The sequence below is a fragment of the Propithecus coquereli genome, unplaced genomic scaffold, assembly GCF_000956105.1.
Source record: "Propithecus coquereli isolate 6110/MARCELLA unplaced genomic scaffold, Pcoq_1.0 Scaffold50, whole genome shotgun sequence".
NCBI lineage: Eukaryota > Metazoa > Chordata > Mammalia > Primates > Indriidae > Propithecus > Propithecus coquereli.
The window spans coordinates 5,161,380-5,171,665 of NW_012150841.1; the positions used below are offsets into that span (position 1 = coordinate 5,161,380).

The 10,286-nt window shown below is 41.5% G+C and overlaps 1 pseudogene; it reads left to right on the forward strand.

Moving 5' to 3' along the window:
- Positions 1-10,147, forward strand: part of LOC105819949 — a 48,617-nt pseudogene extending 38,470 nt beyond the window's left edge.
- The last annotated feature ends 139 nt before the right edge of the window (positions 10,148-10,286 follow it).

Here is a 10,286-nt window from a genome sequence, read left to right on the forward strand (position 1 = left end):
ATTTGAGGGCTTGTACTCCAGGGCAAGCACCACGGCCCAGAACAGCACTCAGTGAGCAGAATTCCATTTACAGGCACATTGTTGTAGAGGACACTTTGTCTGGGAACGGTTCCTTGTTGTTTCTCTCAAGAACATGCCTGTGGCCTTGCAAACAAGCCAGGGTGCCCTAACCCTGCAAACAGGTGGGGCTAGAGAGTTTAGATGCAAACATCTGCTCGCCGTAGACGAAACAACGAACAGGGACATGTTGAGTCGGGACAGTGTGGGAACAAAGAAATTGCGGTGGGACAGTTGCCAAACAGGCTGCAGTCTTGTACCGTTTTTGTGTGTGTCTGTGTCTCTTTGTCTCTGTGTTCATTCCTCGGCCCCTAGAAACAGGCCACGTCACATTGTAAACACGTTCTGTGGAGTTACACAGCTGCACTAGGCCACATATCCATTGTCCTTTAACTTGGTTGATAAGTCAATGAAAGAGATGCAGGCATAACCAAGTAACATGGTCTACTGAAATCAACAAGAAGCCTTAGTAAATGTCCCCATCTCTGCATCTATAACAGATAAATCTGAAGAGAGACAGGACACATTTCCTGTAGCCTGAGACACCAATAATGCCCAATGTGTTCTTTCCTTGATATAGCACTTCCACTTAACCAAGGATGCTAATAGGCAAGAACTAATTTATGGGATTTTTGTTTGAAAGGGATTCCAGGATGGAAAAACCTCTACCATTGGCTTGATACTCTATCAATATACACCAGCACCAAACACAAGCCACTAACAGTCTCTGATACGAGGTATAGGCAGGGGCTGTGTCAGAGAAGGACCATGAACAAAAGCTACCCTGAGAAAACAGTGGTACACGGGCATTACCAGGCGTTCCCTCTTGAAGGGACCACAGGGCTATGCCTTAGGACAGAGGACTGCTTTAAATGTGTAAATGAATAAACAAACATATCCATGGTGTCTACAATTAAGGCTGTAGTAAGTGAAGGTCCTTTGAATCAGATACCTTCCGTGAAAAAGTTGTATTGAACAGGACGTTGAAAGCAACACAGCCCCTCGGGGCATTCATGGGCTTGTTCTCCAGGGCAAACACCCCAGCCCAGAGCAACACTGATTGAGCATAATTCCCTTTCCATGCACAATGTAAACAGTTTCAGAGTTATACAGCTGTACTGGATCATACACCCCATTGGACTTGAACTTGGTTGATAAGTCAATGAAGCACATCCAGGCATACACAGGAAACTTGGTGTACTAGAGCCAGTAAGAAGCCCAAGTAAATGTCCCAATGCCTGCACCTAAGACAGCCATGCATAAAGAGAGACTGGAGATATTTTCTGGAGCCCTGAGACAGCATTAATGCCCCATTTATGATTTCCTTGGTGTAACACTTCCACTTGAAAGAGGACACTCATAGACAAGACCTAATTTATGGGATTTTTATCTGACCCTTCATTCAAAGGGATACCATAATGTAACAACTCCTCCCTTTGGTTTGCTACTCTATGGATATTCTCCAGCACTGGAACAAGCCAGTAATAGTCCTTCATATGGGGTACAGGCCGTGGTGGTATCAGAAAAGCACAGTGGACAAAAATTTCCCTGAGGAAACACTGCTACACAGGCAGTCCTTCTTGAAGGGACCATAGAGCTCTGTGTTAGGAAAGAGGACTGTTTGAAATGTTTAAATGAATAAACAAACTGCCTCAAGTGCCTACATTTAAGGCTGTAGTTAGTGAAGATGCATTGAATCAGACACATCTGAAAAAGTTTGTATTGAACAGGATGTTGAAAGCAACATGGCCCCTCAATAGCACTTGAGTGCTTGTTCCCCAGGGCAAGCACTTCAGCCCAGAACAACACTCATTGACCAGAATTCCCTTTCCATGCCACTGTAAGCACGTTTTTTGGAGTTACACAGCTGCACTAACCCATATACCCCATTGGCCTTTCACTTAGTGAGTGATAAGTACATGAACCAAATCCAGACATACACAAGAAACTTGGTATACTAAAGCAAAAAATAAGCCTGAGTAAATGCCCCAATCCTTGCATCTAAGATAGCCATATCTGAAGAGAGACTAGACACATATTCTGTAGCTCTAGAGAGACACTGATAATGCCCTGCTTATTCTTTCCTTTTTATACCACTTACACGAGGATGCTCATGCACAGTAACTAATTCATGGGATTTCCATTTGACCCTTTATTAAAGGGATGCCAGGATATAACAACCCCCTACTTTTGGTTTTTTACTCTATCAATATCCACCAGCACCAGTAACATACTAGTAATAGTCTCTAAAATGGGGCATAGCCAGGAGGAGTGTCAGTGAAGCACCATGAACAAAACCACAAGCCAGTATTGGATATTACATTAATGACTTGATTTCAGTGGCATGAAAATGCTATAATCTTTTGTTTTGTTTATGTATAAACCTAAACATGTACTGTAGATGGAAAACAACACCTCAGTGTCATTTCTTTCTTTGGATGGTTGTTCCTTAATATTTGACAGGGATAATCTTTTACAGCCTATTACTAATAACTGGACCCTCTCTCTAAGGAAGACAGTCTGCTGTCCTTGACCTTTACAATCAGAACAATGTCATCTATGTAATGGTACCAGAATACCTCTGGTGCAGTTTTAGTCTTTGCTAGGTCTCACCCCATCCACTAGTAAGTGTGAGTGTCTTTGCCATATCACATTTGTCTAGACAAACAGATTCTAATCACATAGATTCAACGTGATTTGAAGAAAGTACTAGCATGTCTACCACTGCACACAAGGCCTTTCAGAGAGTATACTGGACTCCTAATATTGTTATGATAGCTGAAAAATCAGTGAGTGAGAAGACAGCTGTCACACTCAACTAGTTATAATCCACGTTCAGATGTCAAATGACCTCGAATATTTTCACTAGCAAACTAGTACTATTATAATGTGGTGTACCTTCTTTAAGCACATCTGCCTCTATTAGTTCTCACACTTCTTTTCTGACATGCAATGCTGGCCTAGGGTAGCCTGGTAGGATACAGGTAGTCTACTCATCCTACTAACACTGTTCAAATGGTTACATTTCCCTATTGGGTACATCCCTTACAATCAAGAGAAGAATTACACACATGTAACAAAAATCTTCCTGCAATATACTCAGCAGTATCAGTTACAACACTGTGTACCTGTATTGGTCCTCTGTGTATTGGGGGCTGGCTAGTGAGTGAACTGCACTTCCTGCAGAGGTTTTTATCCACATCCTGTGGAGGTAAGTTTTATGTTCTCCATGTGGACACGTGGACCTGTGAAAGGGAATTTGGCAAACTTTTTCTTTACCCTGAAATGGGAGGGACAAAGTTTAATTCTACCTTGATACAAGCAAACGACAAACACCTCTAAAAAGCTTGTTTTATGTTGCCCCATAGAGATGTTGCTTCATAGATTAATATTGCTATATAGAGACAGAAATGATTTCAGGAGTTTTGCAGGGCTTTGCCCTCAAGGAATATGTGAACGTGTTAGTTTGCATATCAAAAGCTGCCCCGCCTCAGGAAGGCATCTCACAGGTCAGTGGCAGCTGCTTTCCAAGGTGACACTGCAGTCTCAAACCTGTGGCTTTTGCCTGTTTTGTACGACAAAGCAGGTTTGCATGGAGCCATGGGATGAGAGCTGATCAAAGAGTCCCTGCCTGACAGACACCTGTGGCTAAAAGCAATTAGCCCAAGGGACAGTTCCTGCTTCACTCCTGACTACCTGTCTCAATCCACAATAACTAGATAAAGAAATATAGAGCCACTACATCTCTGTTTAGCCTTTCTGCTAAGTGATAGCTTTATCTTAGAACTTAGAAGTTTGTCTTAGAAAGATTTTGTAACCATTTGCTCACACACAGTTAATTAAGGGATCTCTAGAAGCCTTTTGGGAGACTTTTAACCTAAAATGAACTACCTGTTATATAAATCTGTTAGCCCTGGCAACCGATCACTGTACCAATAAATACCCATGTGAAACTTTACTAGGAACCTCACACCTCATGGGAATGCTATGGGGTCTCCCGAGCCCCCACCTTTCATAAAATCTATACTTTATAAAACTGTACTTTTGTCTCTGTGTATTCTTTTATTTCTATATTCTATTATTTTCTATTTTCTATTATTTTCCTTATCCTTTGCAACGACCCCTGCCTAAGGGACCCTATTTTTTTCCTGGGAGCGTAGCTAACTTCCCGCAGTTTTAAGTATCACTAGAATGGAAAAACAAGCTCCACATGTACTCACCATCAAATTGGTATTAACTGATTGACACTTATGTGCACATACAGTAGTAACATTCATCGGGTGTTGGGCTGGTGGGAGTGGGGAAGAGGGGATGGATATATTCACACCTAATGAATGCGGTGTGCACCATTTGGGGGATGGACACACTTGTAGCTCTGATTCAGGTGGGGCACAGGCAATATATGTAACCTAAACATTTGTACCCCTGTAATATTCTGAAATAAAAAAAAATCCAAGCTACAACACTAAAAAAAAAAAAAGTATCTTACAGTTTGTGAATACAGTGATTAGTATCTGACTCACACAATGAACTCAAAACCCTGGAGCTGAAGCTGCTCCCTTCAGAAGTTACAATAAAAGATCTGGTTTTGGAGTGAACTGCACTCTTACCACGTGCAGATTATTGTGTTTACAAGGTCGTATGTGCATGCTACCATGGTGAGTGGCCTAAGATTGCATTAAAATCAAGCCATTCAAGGGAAGTCCTTGGAATGAAAAGAGGGAGCCCAAAGAGGAGGATCACAAAATTCTAGAGGCCAGGTTGCATCTAGTGGCCAGTCAGAGGAAAGGTACATTCCTGAAATCCTGCATTGAATGGGATGTCAAAACACACACTATCAAATAAGTAATTTGGCAGACGTTGTCTTCGTAGAGAGGGTCTTTACAAAATAATCAAATTTAAATGAGGTCATTCTTATAGTCCTAATCCAATATTACTAGTATACTCACAGGAAGAGGAAATTTGGACTTAGACATATGTATAGGGAGAATACCATGTGAAGACAAAGATGGTCACCTACAAACAAAGGAGAGAGTCCTAGAAAATACCTTTTCCTCACATACCTCGGAAGAAACGATCCCTGAAAATACTTTGATTTCTCACTTCTATCCTCCCGAACTGTAAGACAATAAATTTAATTCTCATTGGGGTTAGGTGATATCTCATTATGGTTTTGATTTCAGTTGATTAACTACCAAGGTTGTGGTACTTAGTTGTGGCAATCTTAATAAACAATTACAGGATCCAAAGGCAAAGACAATAAATATCAAACACTCCCATATTCTAAAGTGAGGTGCTAGACCAGTTTGAAAATTAATGGTCCCAAACAAAATCTGCAGTCACTGCACATCACCCACTGCTGGGTGAAGGGTGGAAGAGAAGTGCATACTGAAGATGATCCTCCAAGTACAACAAGGAGGCTACTAAAGAAAACAATACCTGAAATTAGTCATGTATATGGCAGGATCTACATGCACCCTGACAACTCAGGAAAGTATGGGATGAAGGAATACTGGATTACATGCACAATATAACCCACTTGGCATTCCTAGATTTCTCCCAGTTCACCTCTTTTCTCCTTTTATTCCCCTTTTCTTCTTTTTTCCCAACTCTTCTGGATTCCAATTCATCATGCTGAGTGATAGCTACACAGAATGCAGAGATTCTCTAACTAAAGACAAGTGCCCAATAATTGAAGGAAACGTGTCTGGGGGTAGCTGGGCAAGGGAATCCTAATGGAATGCATTCCCACATACTCATCTTTCATACGTATGCTTTCCTAAATTAGATGTGTCCAAATGAACATACAGCAGATCTAGAATCTTCTCCCATCCATTCACGATCAACTTGCTCTGTTTCAACCATCAAGGGCTGACCTCTTTTTCCCAAAAGGCACTGTTACATCATCAGGCTCCAGAAAACAAGAAAATTAAAAATCTAAGGAGTACGTCTGTCAAAAGCAATTGATACCGTGACCTCACAGTCCATACAGGAGATCAACATTGACCATAGTGCCTCCAGAGGTTCCACTAGCACCTCAGGGAAATTTGAGCTCATACTTCCTACCTTGGTGTCTGGATCTCTGGTATATTATAATCCAATTGGAAGAAAGAGTACATATGTAGGGAGCTTGTTTTTGCTAAAATGAAAGGCTACACACACTGGGTACAGAGACTGAATCAGTATCTAAAGTTGGAGTAGTCAACTGCCCAATACTGCCAAGTCTTTTTAAGGAGCCATCGACAACAGAAAAGAGGCCTCCAGAGAATTCCCACTAATGTAAATTCTCCAGCTTTAAAGTGGACGGATAAGTTTTAGCAGAAATAATACAACAATTCTCTCTGAGAACAAAGAGAAGGCTTTGCCCCAGAGAGAATATAAAGCAGCCATATATACATACAGTGGGGTCTGCAGGCACCCCACCAATAAGAATGATGGGATAATGTGATACAGGCTTCTTTCACTTTTTAAATAAGTAAAATGGGAAAATTAATTCATCCAATTGAATTAATAAAGAATAAAGAATAAAGGTGCTGTGGATCAGACACATCCCTGAAAGCCTTCCTCAAACAGGATATTGAAAACAATGTATCTTAGAATGTAAGAGGGTACAAAAGACAAAACATTCCAAATACTCAAAATTTTTAAGTGTGGTTCTCAGCTATCTTGAGAAAACTTTGACCAAAAAGTGGTTAAGCAGACTTTAGCCCACCACCCACATCTGGGATATAAAACATTCAGGTAGAAAAAGGAGGAAAGAGATTTTAGAAGGAATTGTCAGTATTGTAGGTATTTCCACCCCATTTTGACTCTGGGCATCCTTCACCCCTCCTATACCTCATAATTAAACATTCTATTAAAACGGGAGGTACCAGCTGGGGAAATGCCACCTTTAGAACCAAAATTTGCTTTCTTAGTCTATGCTACACTGGGACCTTAGTATAAATTGGTCACTTATTCAGTCTCTCCTCGAAGAATCCAGACCACCTTTCAATAGCTCCTGATGCTGGAGATTAATATGGGGCATAAAAGCTCAGCAGGAGTCCCTTCAAGCCTCTCACTTCTGGGTATCTTTTCTTCTGAAAGTAGCATCAAAATATGACCCGATGTGGTCATTTAATGCAAATATAAAACAGAGTTCAAATAAGAGTCCTGGCATATTATTCCACTTGCCATGGGTATGAGGATGTCAGTGCCATTCTTTGTAAAGGTATCTACTGTCTCCATGGCCAGTGGAAACCAGCAAAGTAGGTATTATCCAAGGAACATCCGTTTGTAAGTGAAAGTTGTATATCAAAGGAATGAGTAAACCAGGCATTAATGGTGTTGCACGAGTACTGGCATGAGTGGAACAAGGGTCTGTAACAGTTTGTTGGATCGAAGTTGTATTGAAGGCAGGGTATTGGTCAACTCAAATGACTTTTGAGTAATCTTATGTAATAGGCTGAGCAGGATCCCCATGTGAGGTATGAAGTCCATCCAATATTATCGAGCTTATCATATACTCTTGGTTTTCTGGTGTTCTTAAGGCCATCAGTTTTTCTTGAACAGACTCAAGGATTATACTCAGGGCATCAACTCACATGTTTCACCAGGACTATATCTGGGTTCTGGCTAGTGATTCTTGTCAGGGTTAATCTTCCAGTGCTGGTTACTCAGATACAGGACCATTTATCTAACACAGACAATATGCTATCCTTAGTCCTTCCAATCAGAATAATATCATCATACAATGGTACCTGGACACATCTGCTGCGAATTCAGTCTCTCCTAGGTCTCGGCCCATCCACCAGTGAGAAATCACAGGAAAGTATAGGTCACAGTGGGGCATCAAAGTGAACATATATTGTAATCACAGCCCCATGAAGCCAATTATGCTCTTAACACAGGGATACAATGGGATCTGAAGAAAGTATTAGCATGTCCATTGCTGTGTACCAGGCCATTCATTCAGCACAATGGAACCATGACCATCGTGATATCTGGAAGTAGAGAAACAAGGAGGACTACTGCCACATTGAGCTCATAGTATGACACAGTGAGACTTCAATTATTATATGGTTTTTTGATCAGTCAAGGGCGTTCCTTTCACATGCTCTCCCAACTTGGTATCTTATACTGCTTTAGCAATGCTTCTAGGCTGGGAAGCCTAGCGGGTTCCCAGTTGTATTAATGCTCCACTACCACTATTCTATTATGGCATTTCCCCATTGAGAATATCCCTTACAACAAAGAAAAAGATAGCACATAGTTAACACAACTCTTCCTACTGTACACTCAGCAGTATCAGTTACAGCAACTTGCCTGTGTATTGGCCCAGAGGAGCCCGCCCATAAACTCACATCAGTCCACAGTCCAATATGAGAGGTATTTGCACATCCAAAGTAAATTCTGACTGTGTCCATGGATCTATAGGAACCACAGTGACTTTTACCCCAGTGTACATTAGAGCTAAAAAGGTTGACAACTTTGAGAGTCATCAAGTCCCCAACATACCTGACCAGAGTATAAAGCCTCCACTTCCAGGTAGAAAAGGAAAGGCCTCAACCATTCCTTAGACCTCTTTTGTTCTTGAAAGGACAAAGTTCTGGGTAGAACAGTGGTGTTGAATGTGTTAGATACACATCAGTCCAAACAGCACAGATCTCAGCAAGAGGGTCTAGGTCTTCTTAGTCCTCTTCCTGTCAGCAAAGTGGTCCTGGCCAGAGTGGGTTGAATATGGGGTTAGTCAGCGAGCATGGGACGATCTCCACTCATTATCATCCAGCATAACTGGTAGGACCCCCTCATCTACTAGTCAAGGAGGAAGCCTCTATCGTCTCATTGGGAGTTTGCCCAAACACATTCCCTACCATCACTTCTTTCTCACTAACTGTAGGGCTGGACTTCAGTACATTTCCATGTAACCAAATGCCCCTTTTTACCAAACACTTTATTAATAAGGTCTCTTATTGCTCTTTGGGTCCTGTTCCATACTTCACTAGTAAACCTGTGGCTTCACGCTTGTATTTTTCCAAATGGGTATGTTGACCTTAGCAGCCTCCAGGAGACAGAGTTTTAAATTCCATGGAGTCAATCTGCCAATAGCAGGTCAGCCAAAGCCCCACATACTTTTTCCTCTTTTACTCTAAGACAAACAGGCCAAGTTTTATAGCAGTCTATAAGAGCTACAAGTATTCTCTTGGGAACATAGAATATATTAGTTTGTGAAAGACATCAGATCAGTTGTACTCATATTATTTCAAATATAACTGGCAAATATGCCCTGAAGCTTGCTAGGGATCATATGTCTCCCTTGATAATGGGCATCAAAGGCCAAAGAGAATGAATGACACCTTCAACTTGCCAATTAACAAGACATCATCATACAGTGAAAGCACTGAACATCAGAGGAATTTTTCTGAGACCATGTGAACATTCACAATTCAAATATGTACCACATTTCAACACTAAATACACATTATTATACACTGTATACAATAAATTGGCTCCTGGGCCTTCAAATGACAAAATCACTTTTAATTCTTTATCTTTTAACCACAAGTTCTACAGTTACATTCAGATACTTTTTTCAGAAACACAGACCATAGATATTTCTACACAGACATGACAACACAAGCTTCCAGGAGACCATCTACTCTCCTGGGGGCAGAAGCTTGGGAAATAAAGGGGGACACACACAAGGAAAGCTACTGACACCAGTAAGCAAGAGTTTATACATACTTTCAACCATTTCTCAGGCCATAAAAATGTACTTTTAACAATTAGGCATCAATCAGAAAGGTGATTCTAATCCCACCTATTGCTGCCTAACTCCCAAAACTTTCTTCGATAGGTAGAATACACTATCAGATCCCAGAGAATCTGTCTTACCTCTAACCTGGTTCACATACTCTGAAAGACTAGACAGTGGGAGGATCCCTATGTTCCCCCTTCACCCACTTTGTACACAAAGGTGGGCTACCAGATCCCGGAGGCATACCGCTCAAAACCTGACCCCCACTGCTCTACCAGGTCCAGGGGAGCCTTTATCTCTCCTAATGTGCCCCTGTTCTTCAACCAGATCAAGGTGCCTCATCTTACCCCATGACCCATCTTACACAATCTGAATGCTACCCATCCCAATGCCTTCTCCATCCTAACATGGAACACACAATTGCTTAGTGGGGGGACCCTAACCACCCCCCACACACACTCACCACTTAGGTGAGAGCATGTACTACTAGATG